Genomic DNA, 16317 nt, shown 5'->3' on the forward strand with positions numbered 1-16317 from the left:
GGAAAAGCACCCAGCACTCTTAGCCACTGAGCCATCTTTCCAGGTTTTTTCTTTTTTTCTTTTATTTTTTACAAAGACTACAGAATTGTGCCATGATAGTACTTGGCTTCCATTTCCACCAATCCAAAGGTCTGTGGAAAAGATGAGAGTGTGAAACAGGGAAAGGGAGGGGAGGAGAGATTCCTGGTTCCAGCAAAGGAAAGGGAAAAAATGGCTGCCGAGGACCAGCCCCCCGCCCCCCCGCCCCCCCTAGGCCTAGCCATCGCTGTCTTTACTCCTCCACACCACAAGAGTGACCAGGAAAGGGATGAGGCAGATGGGACCGATGATCACGGCTAAGAGCACATCTTCTGGGGGATCGGAGAAGAGGGGCTGCACGAGGGATCAGTTGGTGAAGTGTATCAGGTAAGTCTCCAAGATGAGCCTTTCTGCCAAAGGGTTTGGGAAACCCAGGTCCACATGGTACTCCAAACAATATTGCAGGTCACTGTGATGGCTGCTAATCGAAGTCCAGTTGCACCAGTACTTGACGGAGACCATGTGACTATTATAAGACACCAGCAACGTAGGTCATACATTTCATAGCTCTCCTCCACATTCCCTTCTGACAGCAAGCTGTCCTCAGTGGGAAGAGATTGATTCAGGGACTCCGGAGAAGTTGAGACAGCTGGTGGTCCCGTGCTGGCCTCGGTAGTCCAGGCCCCTTCCCCTCCCGGACCTCCCTTGTCTCTGACCCGGGCCCCTGGCAATGAACTCATCACCCAGCCGCTTTCCAGATTTTCTTTAAGACTCACTTAGCAATGGATATATATATGTCTGTTTATGTATGCACACACATATATTGAAAGTATACATATGTATTGTTAATGGTTTTGTTATTTGAGACAGGATCTAATGTGGTCCAAAATCCTTTTGCCTATACCTCTTGAGTGCTGATGTGAGCGCCACTATGCTCATCTTGGGAGCGGACTTTTAAGGCAGGCCATTCTCGTGCATGTTACAAAAAACATTAAAATGAAATAAAATGGCTAAGCTGTTAACCAAGTATTTTTAGACTTGAAATCTGATACCTTGAATTTCTACTGGACCCTGCCGTTTGCTGTTTCTACATAATACTTGTTGCCATTAAGAACATGGATGATTTCTACGGGAAAAACAAGAGTCCCATTGTTTTCTTTCCTCGTACTCATTGTTTTGATGCTGCTGCTGTTTCCTTTATCTTACCAGAAGGTGTCAGGCAATGACAAGTGCTGCCTGGCCAGCAGCCACTCTAAGATTCCAGTAACTGTAGGATGGATTTGAGCTTCAGAAAACTTTAAAAGCACGAACAAATGTGTATCTTTGGATGGGATTCAGTTGGTAGAGTGCTGGCCTAACACAAACAAAACCCTGGACCCTTTAGAAGGCAGATGTGGTAGAACAGGCCTATAGTTCTAGCAGGGCAATGAGGAAGATCAGAAGTTCAAGGTCATCATCTGCTGCTTTGTGAGATTGAGACCAGTTTGAGTTACATAAGACCCTGTCTCAAAAAAAAAAAAAGTAAAAAAGGATGGAGGGGGAAAATGGGATAGAGGCTGGGGCTGGAGAGATGGCTCAGCGGTTAAGAGCATATGCTGTTCTTTCAGAGGACCTGAGTTAGGTTCCCAACACCTATGTCAGTTGGCTCCCAGCCATCTGTAACTCCAGTTCCAGATGAGCTAGTGTCTCTGCCTTCTGTGGGCACCTGCTTTCAGGTATCTGCACGCGCGCGCGCGCGCGCACACACACACACACACACACACATTAAAAATAAATCTTTTAAAAAGAGAGAGAAATGTGTATTGTAGAGCCCACTAAATACGTAATTACTATCATTTTCCTTTTCCTGAATTAATTTAATTCTTTTCAGCTAAATTTGATTCTCTCTTTTCCTTTGTAACCCACAGTCTCAGAAGACAGGTCGGTACTTACTGTTCCTTTCTTTCTAGTCCCTCCTTGTTTGATGCATTCTGGTTCCCACCATTCCAATGGCAGTCTGTTCTCAGCCCTTAATCACAGCTGTTTAACAACCAGTAAATCTGTATTGTCCATTGGAAAAGACGGGCACCTCATCCTGCTCTCATTTTAAAATTTTTTATTGAAACTTTTATTTATTTTACATACCAGCCACAGTTTTCCCTCCCTTCTCTCCTCACGTTTCCTCCCCCTACCTCCTTTCTACCCCATCCTGCTCTCTTTTAAAGAAAAAAGTTCTTGTTGGACATGGTGGCACGGGCCTTTATTCCCAGCACTGGGGAGGCAGAAGTTGGGAATCTCTATGAGTTCAAGGCCAGCCTGGTCTATTGAACTAGTTTCAGACCAGCCAGAACCATGTGATGAGACCCTGTTTTAATAAGTAGAAGGAGAAGGAGGAAGGAGGAGAAAAAGATAATGAAATTTCTTTTTTTTCTTTTTAAGATTAGCTTCACAGCTTTTAAAAAAGATTTCTTTTACATTTTATGTGTATGAATGCTTTTCCTGCATGTATGTTCCTGGTGCCTGAGGAAATCAGATGAGGGCATTGGGTACCCTGAGATTGGAGTATTTTAGATGGTTGTGAGCCACTTTACTGGTGCTGGGGATTTAACTTGGGCCCTCTGCAAGAACAGCAAGTGCTCGGGGTGGGATTGCATTAACCATCTGAGCCATCTCTCCAGTCTTGAGGCTCTTTCTTTAGATGACATAAAAAATGTCAGCGGTCACCTCAAAGAGGATATAAAGTAGTTTATTTTAGAGACAAATATCAGTGAACATGTTCTGAAAACACAGATTTGAGTCACCCAAATTCCGTATTCCAAGTGGCACCGGTTTCAAGCAAGGGTTTTTTTTTAAATTTTTATTTTATTTTATTTTTGGGCAGTACTGGAACAAAGAACATAACAAATCAAGACTCTTTTAGAATAGCAAGTAGGCAGATTACAGCAAAGCTGGGGAATCTCTCTCATAGCCCTCAGTTGCTGAGATCTCTCCTCCAGGCCTTGCCTACTGGTCACAAGGATGCTAGATCACACACATCTCTTAAATGCTGCGATTACAGGTACGTACCACCACACCTAATTTATGCAGTATTGGGACTCAAAGCTAGAGCTTTGTGCTTGTTGGGCAAGAACAGCTCCGTGCTCGGTCCTCCTCTCTATAGCTTTGATTTAGAATTCGTCTATCTCGCAATTCACCTGTGTAAGTATTCTTGGCTGTTCACAGAAGTGGGCAATTATCAGAACAATCAATTTTAGAATATTTTCATCATCTCGGTTCAGAACTTCATACTCATTGGGAATTACTCTGTGTTTGCTCTCTACCCACCTAGCCCCTGGCAACTACTAATTTACTTTGTTTCTCTGTATCTATAATGGGCATTTTGTATAAATGAATATATGGTCTTTTGCGATTGACTCTTCTCACTTAGCCTACAATTTTCAAGATTCACAGAATTTATTTATTTGGAGAGGGATTTTTTTAATTATTTGGTTATTTTTGAGCTGTATCTTCCTGTGTGGGCCAGGCTGGCTTTGAACTTGGCATCCGTTTGTCAGCACCCAGACTCTTGAGTGCTGGAGCTACAGGTGTGTGCCACTTCTCCTAGTCCCCAGCATTTTACTCAACTGGTAGGTGCTTAAGGCTGTTCATTTTTAGCTATTATATTAACGTGGCTATAAATACTGGGCATATGCTTTTGTGTGCATGGGTTTTCATTTTTCTTGAGTATCTACTTCAGAGTAGAGCGGAAGTAGATTGGTCAGCCTTTGAAGAACCTCCAACTCCCAGACTTTTTTCACAAAGGCTGTGCCATTGTACATTTCCACGAGATCATTCCGCATCTTCACCAGTCCTTGGTATGGTTGGGCTTTTTGAACATAGCCGTCCTATTGGGTATGGTTTTGATTTTGAGCTTTCTGGTAGCTGCTTGTATTGAACACCGTTTCCTGCTCTGCTTGGCTTTTTACATATACTTTAGAAGGGACATCTGCTCAGATGCTTTGCCAATTTCTAAAGTAGGGTAGTAGGCGAGAAAGGGAAGACCTTTCGCAATGCTAAGGAAGAAATAGATGGCCATCTTATTTTTATCGTGGTAAAATACGTACAACACAAAAGTTACCGTTTTCACTCTACTTTTAACTGAGGATGTACGCGTCACAGCATACACAGTGTGTGGAGGGCAGAGGGGAATGTTTGGAAGTCAGTTCTTGCCTTCCACCCTGCAGAGGCAGGGCCTTCTTCCTGGTTTTGCTCCTGTGCAGCAAAGTCCTCTGGGCTAGACTGGCCTGTGGGTTTCTGGCCAACTGTGCTGTCTCTACTTCCCCATCTCCTGGTAGAAATTCTGGAAATGCAGATACACACCACCACATCCAGCTTTTTATATAGGCTCAGGGGATCAAGCTCAGGTCTTCAGGCTTGTATAGCTAGTGCTGATCTGTCTCTCAAGCCCCTTAACTATTATTTAAAATTAACTTATAACATGTTCACTGTATCCACACGCATGCACAATGGTATGCATGTGAAGATTAGGGGACAGTTTACAGAGGCTCATTCTCTCTTTCCATAATGTGGATCCTTGGGGATCGACTCACGTCTCAGGCTTGACATCAAGTGCCTTTACCTGTTGAGCCGTCTCACTGACCTCTCTTAGCTATTTTAAAGTATGTGGTTCTATATTGTTAAATTCCATGCTATTACATTTAATAGTTCACATTGTCAAGAAATTAACACCACTGTCCATTTCCAGAATGTTTTCATTTTTCCCAGCTCAATCTCTGTACCCATTAAATACTGTCCCTCCATCCCCTCCTGCCTTCAGCCCCTGGAAACCACCTTTTTTTGTTTGATTAACTTTTGAGACAGGATTTCTCTGTGTAACACTTCTGACTGTCCTGGAACTTGCTCTGTAGACCAGGCTGGCCTTTAACTTGCAGAGATCCGCCTGCTTCCCAGGTGCTGGGATTAAAGGCGTGCGCCACCAACGCCTGGCTGAAAGCACCATTTTTTTTGTCTCAATGAATTTGACTACTTTACAGACCTCCCAGTAGAGGACTCAGGCAGTATTCGTCCTTTTGCTTAGTTCCTGTAGTATGATGTCTTGAAGTTTTATCTTTTAGCTTTCGTCCATTTTTCTTTCTTTTTAATGGGAATTTACAAAGAGGCGAGAACACATCAACAGTCACTCCAAGGACAGTGTCAGCCATCTGCTGGGAATAATACTTCTGTCACTGTGGGTGGTCAAACATTGCTCAGGTCCCTGCCTCCCCTCTGTGTGACGATATACTGAGGAGAGAAAGTGCTGAGTCCCATGTGATGTTATGTTTTAAGTTTTCGAGGAATCATCAGAATGTTTTCTGTAGTGACAACAGAATTTATCTTCTAAGAATAGTGGATGATGGGTCCAATTCCCTCATGTCTTCTAGGTGCCCTAAGTTTTTGTCGTGTAAGTAAGTTCTTAACTAAATTGAGACATTCAGTGTTTTTATTATTAGCCCTTTAAATATACATTGAACATTTTTTGAGATTATAATACAATTATATTATATATTATAATTATATCATTTTCTTTCTTCCTTTTCTTTCCTCTCATGTACCTCATTTTGGTTTCATTAAAATTTCTGGCCTCTTTTTTAGTTGCTGTTTCATATGTGTCTGTATATAACATTTATATAATTATGCTTAAATACATAAGCATATTTATATGTGTTGTTGCACTTGTGCATATATGCTTTAAATACATTAATACTACCTTCCCAGTCTATATAATGTTACTCATACATGTATTTTCAGGGCTGAGCATTTGGCATTGTATAACCTAAATTGATGTGCTCTTCCCTGGGGAAGAGTATTTCTCCCATTCTCGGCATTCCTTACTTGCCTAAAGTTCTTTCTGTTAACTTTTCAGAAAAGGGTCCAAGTCATATGTGTTCAACTCAATGCATTAATATAGAGTGAAACATTATATAACATCATGCAGGTTGAGAAACAGAATATTCCATGCATACCAGAAACTCATTCCAAGTTCTACTATACTGCTTTTAAAAATTAATCTATTCTTTGATAATTTCATACACATGTAACACATCTGATCGTATCACCTTTTCACCATCCTTATCTTCCTCCCATCCCCACTGGCTCCTTGCTCCTCCCACCAAGTCCCCCTTTCATTTTTGTGTCTTTTTGTTTTAGCCAGGGCTGTGCCCTTGGACATGGGCATGAAGCTGTCCACTGGAGCATGCCTGGAGCGTGGGTAATTGACCAGTGGTCACACCACTGAAGACAGTGACTTCCTCTCTCCGTGAAGCTAGACTGCCATTAGCTCCTCTAGTTAGAGTGGGGCCCAGAGCTTTGAAAAATCGAGGTAAATCCTATAAATCAAAAATCCAACCCCAACAATTACCATGTATACCAATAATAGTATCCACAAGACACACTACTGTACAAGAAATTACCCTTTAACGTGCTACGTGGTTAATATCTTCCTGTCACTGGTCACGCTTTAGGTATGATTTTATAAAGCCTAGCAAATATTAAATTCCATAGACATTTGCAAACATCCCTACGTTTTCATTGTTGTGACTCATCAGCTTAAAGGAAGGGAGATTGATTTGTGGCTCATGGTATCAGAGGTTTCTGTCCAAGCTCAGGTGGCCCTGTCAAACCGGCTTGAGTTGAGGCAGATCATTGAGGCAGGGTGAGTGTGGTGGAGTAAAGCCATCAGGGACTAAAGAGAGAAGGCGCAGGACACAGACACCAGCTTCAGAAGCAGTGTCTGTCTTCGTCCAAGTTACTCCACCTCCAACTTTTTACCATGTCGTCAAATTATTTGCCCCTTCTTGTAAGTGAGGAAGACTCCGCAGAAACAAATAGCAGCCGGGCATTAAGCCGCGGAGCAGATCGCGGCCTCCATGATCCAGTGGGTTTCCAAAGGCCTCTCTGCACATTGCCTTAAAGACTGTCTTCAGTGCCTGAACCATGTCGAAGACACTTCATATCTAAACCATAATAATAGTCCCATTTATCCGCCAACACTCATAAGCAAAGCTTTAATGAATGATATAGGATAAAATTGTCCCATAACCTTGTAGTTAATTCTTTAAGAAAATTTAGGCAAACAGGATGGCTGATTAAAACAACATGAATTTTTTCCTGTGATTGTTTTTAAGTTGCCGGACATGAAAGCCAGGACCCTCCACATGCTAGGCAAGTGCTTTGTCCCCGAACTGTACCCTCAACCCTTCAGGTTCTTGATTGTCTAAATCATTCCACCCCTCAGAATCTGAACATGCGCATTCCCCCAGTAGTGAGTGTGTGCGCATTTTCTCCTTTACTGCTATAATACACCAAATATAGATACTCTAAAAGTCTTTGTAGACTTGATGCAACCCTTGAATTTACATTTCAAATATATGTGAAGTTCGGCTACAAAATACAGGCTTATAACTCACTTGGATTTCCTCAGGCATACAAGTAGGCCCTCCTCAAGTTGTGTGGCACCGGTGACAAGCTGCAGTTCACACTTAGCCTTGTCCTCCTGTGGAACCCTGGAGGTCTACAACTGATGTTCAGATTTGCTGAGTCCCTGCTTTCCACACCTAGTGAAGGTAAAATGACATCTTCTCTTCGTGTGTTAGAGGACAGAATCCAGTGGAGAATCCTCTCCTGAGGACTAGAGGATCCTATCAGCCAGTAGTTCTGGGACTCTGAACTGAGACCTGAGGAGACCTGAGACCCAGAGTTGAGGTAGGTGACATGTAGGAAGTCAGGAGGTTCTGTCTTGGAGTGTGCAGTAAATACTGGTTGTCAATTTGACAGGATCTAGAACGACAAGGAGGTACCCTGAGTACACCTGAGAGCGATTATCTTGTTTCCATTAAATAAGGCAAGAAAACCTACCCTAAAGGTGGGTGGCACCGTTCCTGGGGGCTGAGATCCTTGACTTGACTGAACCAGGAAAGCAAGCTGGGCACAAACATCGCTGATTTCTACTTTTTGACTACCGTTGCAATATAACCAGCTACCTACTCGGCCTTCCACCACAGGGATTTGGCCACCATGGAACCTGTGAACCGCGAGTCAAAGCAAACTCATTCATTCTCCCTTAAGTGCTTTTCTCAGGATATTTTAAAAGGATAAGAAACCCTCTTCAATTTACTCAGGAGATCTTGTCTTTTTCTACTTCCCATGTAGATTAGATCTATGTAAGTCTCTCTTAGGGTCCTCATTGAGCATGGGTGAAATGAACAAATTAAAGATACTGCAGGATCCCCGGCGGGCGGCAGCAGGCAGCAGAAAGGTTGCAGGTCCTCAAATGGTGGTAGCGGGCCATGTGGTGGCAGGCAGCGGGCCCTGAGAGCTGCCAGTCCCAGCCAGGCAGGGAGACATGTGGTGGGCGGGCAAGAGACAGAGACATGGATAGGCCATGCAGAGTGAGGTTGGATATTTATTCAGGTGGTTATGGAGGGGGAAGGAAGAAGGGAAGAAGAGCAGAGAGAGAGAGACACAGAGAGACAGATGGGGGGGGAGAAGTGAGGAGAGAGGCAGCTTCTGCCTCTCCGAGGGGAAGATGGAAAAGAGAGAGAGCTCAGGCTGGAAGCTGAAGATCAGCCTGCCTTAGCGGATGGGGGAGGGAGTGGGCGTGGCTTGTCTCTTAAAGAGACAGAACAATCATTATGTTGGGGACCTTGGGGGAGGGCTGAAGGGAAGGGGAGAGGCAGGGAGGGGAGTAGAGAAAAATGTAGAGCTCAATAAAAATCAATAATAAAAAATTAAAAGAAAAAGAAAAAAGAAACCCTCTTCAGTCAGGCGGTGGTGGCTCACGCCTTTAATCCCAGCACTTAGGATGCAGAGACAGGCAGGTCTCTGTGGGTTCAAGGTCAACCTGGCCTACAGAGCTAGTTCCAGGACAGCCAGGGCTATTACACAGTGAAAACTCATTGAAAACCCCAAAAATAAATTTAAAAAAGAAAGAAAAAAGAAACGCTTTTCAGTTAACTTTCCACTTCCTAAACTTTCTAGCACCTCCTAAAATCATCTGCAGTGGGGGAAGTAGGAGGGACTTCCTGGATTTCCATGCACAGCTCAGAGTCACTGCATCTGTTTCTGTAAGATGTCAACTTGGAATTTTGACAACAATTGTGGCTGTTGCTTAAACCCCCCTAGAACAATTTGGAGAATATTGCCTTCCTAACAGGATCAAGTCTTCAGACCTAAGAACGAGTGCTATTTGTCCATCTACCTAGGTCTTTGATTTCTTTCAGCTATTTTTTTAAAGTTTACACTCTGATAAATTTATTCCTAAAATTCTATTTTTTGATACTACTATAAATAAAATGAATTCCTTATTATATTTTTGTTTATTTACTACTTCAGTATAGAAATATGATGAACTCAGTTCTTTTGTTTTGGTTTTTGTTTGTTTTGCTTTAGAGATGGCATTTTGTTATGTAGCCATGACTGGCTGATACAGTGTAAACAAGGTTGAACTCAGATATGTAGTGATGGTACTTCTGCTTCTGCTTCTCTGAGAACTGGGATGGCATGTGTGTGCTGCTATATTTGATCTTACTGTTGAATTTTGTATGTTGAACTTGTACTGTGAAATTGAGTTCAACTCATTTATTAGATCTATTATTTTTAGTAGACTCCTTGGGAAATAATTTACTTTTTAATTTCCAGTTATTTTACCTTTGCTTCATTTTCTTGCCTAATTGCCCTGCCTAGAACTGATTATGCAATGTAGAATAAAAATGACAAGAGTCAGGGCTGGAGAGATGGTTCAGTGGTTAAAAGCACTGACTGTTCTTTTCGAGGTCTTGAGTTCAATTCCCAGTCGTCACGTGGTGGCCCACAACCGTCTATAATAGGACCTGATACCCTCTTCTGGTTGCAGGTACACAGGCAGAGTGCTCAAACATAAAATATAAATAAATAAAAATTTAAAGAATGACAAGAGTGTAGACATTTTTGTCTTGTTACTGATCTTTATGAAAAGATTTATGTATTTATTATGTATACAGAGTTCTGCATGCGTGTCTGCCTACACCCCAGAAGAGAGCACCAGATCTTATTACAGATGGTTGTGAGTCAACATGTGGGTGCTGGGAAATGAACACAGGTCCTCTGGAATAGCAGCCAGTGCTCTTAATTGCTGAGCCACCTCTCCAGCCCTTGTTGCTGATCTTAGGAGAAAACAGTCATCACTTGACCATTAAATATGGTAGGCAAGGGCTTTTATAGTTCTCGAGGGTGCTTCTTCACCTGTGCTAGTCTCCAAGTGTCTATTGTAAGGGCAGGGTAAGACCAGTAACCTAAAAGGTGCTTGAATGCCTTGGTAGCCTTTGGTCTTTGACTTGCCATTGTGGTACCTCTGCTTTACAAGCTAGCTGTGACAAGGGCCAACAAGGTTGCAGCTATTTTTTTTTGAGACAGGCTTTCTGTCTGACTGGAATTTATTTTGTAGACCAGGCTGACCTCGAACTCCCAGAGATCCGCCTGCCTCTGCCTGGTTTAGGTTGCAGTATTTTTGTCTTACTACATCTGAAAGGGCCTGTGCACTGAGTGGAAGCTGAACTGAGAAAAGGATTCCTTGATCTTTTAGCCTCATTCCCAGAAATTTGGCTGGCCTGCCCTTCCTGAGGATATACTGCTGTCTTTTTGTTCATAGCAGCCTGGAGGGGAGATTCATGATGAGCTGGGCTTGATTGAGGGTATAAGTTCTCAAGTGTCATACCCTTGTTCTTATGGAAATTTAATTTCTTCATTTGTTCTAGGCTTCTATGGCAATTTCTAGAGCTTAAAGTTGTGTGCTTGTGTGTTTAAATAATTCTCTACAGTTCTGTGTGTTTTGCCAGGGAACATGGAGTTCTTTACACTGCCCTTTGTAAGTAGTAGCTCCTCCTTTTTTTAAATTCTGTTTTGGTTTTTCAAGACCGACTCTCATTATGTAGTTCTGGCTGTCCTGGGACGCACTACATAGACGAGGGTGTCTTGGAACTCACAGAGATCCACCTGACTCTGTCTCCCAAATTCTGGGATTAAAGAGGTGCACCGCTCTGCCTGTCTAAATTTTTTAGAGAGAGTCTCCCTATGTAGCTCAGGCTGGTCTTGAACTCAAACCACTCTTGCTGATTACAGGCCTGCATCACCATGCCCAGCTTTTAAATGTTTGAGTGAACAATATGGCTCTTCTTTTCTCTTAAATTTAGTATCTGCCTCGGCATGATGAACATATCTTAGGTAACCCCTATGGTGTCACACCTTGTATAACCCTCTCCTCTAAAGGACAGACAGCTCTTGGACTTGCATCACTCATAATGTGGCCAAAATGATGGATTATACTCCCTTGATTAAGATTCATTATATGACAATGGTGATAGATTGCCATTATATCAGGTTTTAGGAAACTTTATTTCAACCAAAATTGAGTAAGAAAAACTTCCCCATTACCCTTAAAAATTCGAATTACCATGATTTAAATCATCAGCCAAGAAGGCCATGGCAATCTCTAGGAACCGAGGGTGTCAACCCTACGCCATCAGAAACTAAATTCTGCCATTGGCCCTGTGAACTTTGAATGACATTCTGCTCTCCAGCTGCTAGCTTTGCCTACAACATATTTTTTCTGTCTGATGGGATTCTGAGAAGTGAATCCAGCTACTCTGTGCTTGAACTCCTGACCCAGAGGGCCTGAGATAATAGATGGGATTATCTTAAAGTGTAGTAGATAAGTACACTTACATTGTTGATTCATTTAGAATTTATTTCAATGAAAGGTTCTAGGCATTTTTCCATCTTTATGTGTTTTCTTAACTCTGTTTCTTTTATTCTTATTTTTTAATTTTGGGTTTTTTTTTGAGACAGGATTTTTCTGTGTATCCTCGACTGTCCTGGAACTCACTCTGTAGACCAGGCTGGCCCCAAACTCACAGAGATCCACCTGCCTCTGCCTCCCGAGTGCTGGGATTACAGGCATGTGCCACCATGCCTGGCTGCTCTATTTCTTTTTTTAAGAACTTTATCCTTTTTCTTTTCTCTCCCAAGCCTATGTATATTTTTTTTTAACACACTGTAAAATTTAGAGATTTTTTTTTCATCTGAATCTGTCTTTACTGCATATCTTTATCTTTTTCTGACCACATGAGTCTTTAATCTACTAAGCAGTATGACTAGGATTAAAACTGTGACTTTGGTGGCTGGCTCTGCCCCATTCTTTAGCTTTCTGAGAGTCTAGCTTCATGGTGGAGGTACTGGCAGGAGTCACGTTTATTGCCACAACTCTGTGGAGTTTCTAGGTCCATGCCACCACCAAGAAGCATGCCTCCAGCTGCTCATAGATACCATTTAAGGGATTCATGGTAGGGCCTCATGAGCTTCACTATAGCCATTGTGTCTTATGGTGGCTCCATCCTTTACCTGTGCTTGATGGCAGAAACCAATGGAGCCAGAATGTATAATCCACAGTGGTACAAGCTAATTAGGTTTTCTAGAGTGGGCATTTCTCTTCACCAGAATCTCTTTTCCCTGAAGTCTATACTTACTTTAAGAATTAGGGAAGAACGAAGAGATGTCAGCCGGGCATGATGGTACAGTCCTTTAGTCCCAGCCCTGGGTGATAGAGGCAGATGCACCTCTGAGTTTGAAGCCAGCCTAACTTACAGAGCAAGTTCCTGGATAGCCAGCCAGGGACAGGGTTATGCAGAGAAACGCTGCCTCTAAAAACCAAAACCCAGAGAGAGATGAGGGGAGAATAAAAAAAAATGCCATCTTCTGTGTATAGTTGTATCTAGTGTGTACAATTTATTACTGGGACAAGGACAAGTTTTTAATCAAGGAAACCCGAATGTCTTCCCAGTTTTAAAAAAGATATATCTTTTTATGTGTCTATTTTGTCTGCATGTATGTCTATGCACCACATAGGTGCCTGCGTACTCACAGAAGTTAGAAAGGGACGTCGGATCCCCTGGAACTGGAGTTACAGATAATTGTGAGCCACCATATGGATGTAAGTAACCAAACCCTCATCCCCTTGAAGAGCAACTGGAGCTCTTAACCACTGTCCTCAGCCCCCTTTCTCCATTTTTTAAGGTAGACCCTAGAGTAATTCTTGGCTGTAATGGAGGGGTTTATTTTCACCCCTGGGGTAGAGCTGATACAAAGGAAACAGTTCAGACCATGATGCTGTACTCTGCTTGAAATCAGCATCGTGGTGGTGTTCTCCTTAAGTAGCAGAGTAACAGAAATAATGGAAGCGAAGACTTTGTGCTTTACTAGGATTGATCTTAAGAGCAGATAGAGACTTTTCTAAAATGTAGAAGGAAATTAATCCAGCTATTCTCTCTCTCTCTCTCTCTCTCTCTCTCTCTCTCTCTCTCTCTCTCTGTGTGTGTGTGTGTGTGTGTGTTTTGAGACAGGGTTTCTCTGTGCAACAGCCCTAGCTGTCCTGGAACTCACTCTGTAGATCAGGCTGGCCTGGAACTCACCTGCCTCTGCCTCCCTAGTGCTGGGATTCAAGGTATGTGTTACCACACCTGGCTCAAAACAAAAATCCCCCCCCCCCTTTTTTTTTTTCGAGACAGGGTTTCTCTGTCAAAATATTTTTTAAAAAAGGCTAGGGACGTATTTCAGTGTTGGAGCAATTGCCTAGCCTGCCTAAACATTCTGGTTTCATTCCCAGCACTGTAAAGAAAACAAGGCTGAGGGTGTGGGTCAGTAATAGGACGTCCGCCTTGTATGCTCAAGCCTTGAGTTCAATTCCCAGCACTACAAGAAACAAAGAACCAGGAGTGGTCAGTGTGGCAGAACTGATTACACTTACTTAATTACCGGGGACATTTTAATTGTCAGTTGAACACACAGAATTGGCTCTTTTGAGTACACTTCTGCTTTTCACTAAGTATCGAAATGCAGGGCGTGTCAGGGGAGGGGTTAAGTGCTCTACCACCAAGTTGCATCCTTGGCCCCAAACAACTCTTTTAACCTGAAAAACCGGAGATTCTATTCAACAGTGACAGTACCTTCTACTACTCCAGAACGCTGCTCTAGAACCTTTCGTCTGGCCTCTCCATTGCCATCTAATTCGAATTCCTTTCCTGAGACAATGTTGAAATTAAAGCACTCACATCACAGATTGTTTTTTTAAGAGAAAAAAACAAGTCTCCCTCAAGGCTGGCTTCAGATGTGGGATTCTCCTGCCTCTGCCTCCTGAGCACTGAGATTAACAATGCATGCCGTCAGCCAGGTTCCACATTTTTCTCTATGGGAGCAGACTCTATAAGATGTCAAAGCAAAGACCTTGCCTGTCAGGGTCTAGCAGCACCATCCTCTGTGCTCTAGCTTTCGCCATGTGAGCCCAAAGTCCCCATCTTGTGTCTTCAGATTCCCCTGAAACACTCGTGTCTCTTCACTAGTGTGCCCGTGCCTGCTCACTGCCGTCTTTCGGGGCTCTTCTTTTATGGCTCAAGCCTGTAACGTGCATGCTTCTGACTTCTCTCCAGACACAGCTGGTTTAGCCTGCTCGCTCATTCACACCAAGTGTTCTGTCTCTTCCTGTCAGGTCCTCGGATCACGTGCCTGCTCCCAGCGTGGTAAACTTGCAGAGTCTATAATTAAAAAGACAAAAACTTGGTGAAGGACAACGTGGCACTCGTTAGAGGGTTAGCATTCCTAACGTAGACTCAAGAGTTTAGTAAAACGATCAGGTGTAGGCAGATAGATGAAAAACTAGTGGACAGAGTTTAATTAAACTTGTAACAACTTTTGAAAAGGTTTATATCAAAGGTGATCAAAGAGGATGAATCACCTGGATCCCCTCGGCATTTGAGTAGACCCATCTCATGAAGGAAATGAACTGTGCTATGGCTTTTCTTTAATCTAGGCGGTGCTGTGCTAGGCATTGGCACAGGGACCTACACTGAGTCAGGACTACTCGGAGAGCGAGAGGTGTGCGTGATGGCATCACAGAATGACATTAGAGAGGAGACTCAGCAGAAGATTTAAAAAAGATTTATTTATTAATAGTGTATGCAATGTTCTGTCTGCATGGATGCCTGCAGGCCAGAAGAGGGCACCAGATCCCATTACAGATGGTTGTGAGCCAACATGTGGTTACTGGGACTTGAACTCAGGACCTCTGGAAGAGCAGCCAGTGCTCTTAACTTCTGAGTCATCTCTCCACAGCCCTGTAACATCTTCTTGATAGTTTGAAGACAAGTGAGGAAAGCAGTCATAGGAGGCAAATAAATGGAGTTCAAACTGCCAGATTTTTTTTGTTCGTTTTTTTTTTTTTTTCAAAACAGAGTTTCTCTGTGTAACCCTGGCTGTCCTGGAACTTGCTTCATAGATGGGGCTGGCCTCCAACTCACAGATATCTGCCTTCTTCTGCCTTCCTGAGTGCTGGGATTAAAAGCGTGTGCCACCCCAGAATTCTTACTGTGTGGCCAAGTACCTTTTTGTTCGTAACAGTCTCACTATATAATCCAGGCTGTCCTCAAATTCAGGATCCTCCTGCCTCTGTTTCCAAAATGATTCCATACCTTGCCTGTCAAGTGGGCCTTTTAAACATTCTCCAGCATGCATAATGGAGACTTACTGAGCTGGGCAAGCTGGGGCACCAGAAAGCTTGGCTGTATCAGAATGGACCTTCACCAGACAAGGTGACCTACACAGTGGGAACCAAGAACTGAGCCATACAAACATTCGATCAAACCCATTAGATTGATGTTTTTTTCTCTAGCCAGCCCTGGAAAGACACAGAAAGTGAAAACAGTTCCCAGCAGAGCAGTAGACTCTGGTCTGCTCAGGCCTGCAGAGAATGCCTCCTCCTTGGCCTGTGGGCTCTACTGGGGCTACACATAAAAGCTCCCTGCACTCCTGAGTGCAGAGCTGGCATCTAACCCCGGCCTGACCATTTGTGGTACCCTAGAACCTTGGGATGCACGCTGCTTTTAAAAAGCAAAGGCAGGAGCTAGGGAGGGGGGGTTAGTTGTTAACAGTGCTTCCTGCTCTTCCAGAGGACCCAAGTTCAGTTCCCAGCACCCGTGTTGTGCTGCTCAAAGCTCTCTGCAACACCAGCTCCAGGAAATCTAGTAGACTCTTTCAAACTCCGTGTGTGTGTGTGTGTGTGTGTGTGTGTGTGTGTGTTAGCTGGAGTGGCCATCTGAGATTTGCTATATGGACAAAAGCAAATAAAGTCTAGAGATTTTGTATTTTATTATATTTTTAAGATTTATTTTATTTTGTGTGTGTGTGTGTGTGTGTTTGTGTTTGTGTGTAGGGTATATATACTTGAGTGGAAGTGTCCGCAGAGGTCAGAGACCTTGGATT

This window comes from Myodes glareolus, chromosome X, assembly GCF_982192425.1.
Source record: "Myodes glareolus chromosome X, mMyoGla1.1, whole genome shotgun sequence".
In the NCBI taxonomy this organism is placed as follows: domain Eukaryota; kingdom Metazoa; phylum Chordata; class Mammalia; order Rodentia; family Cricetidae; genus Myodes; species Myodes glareolus.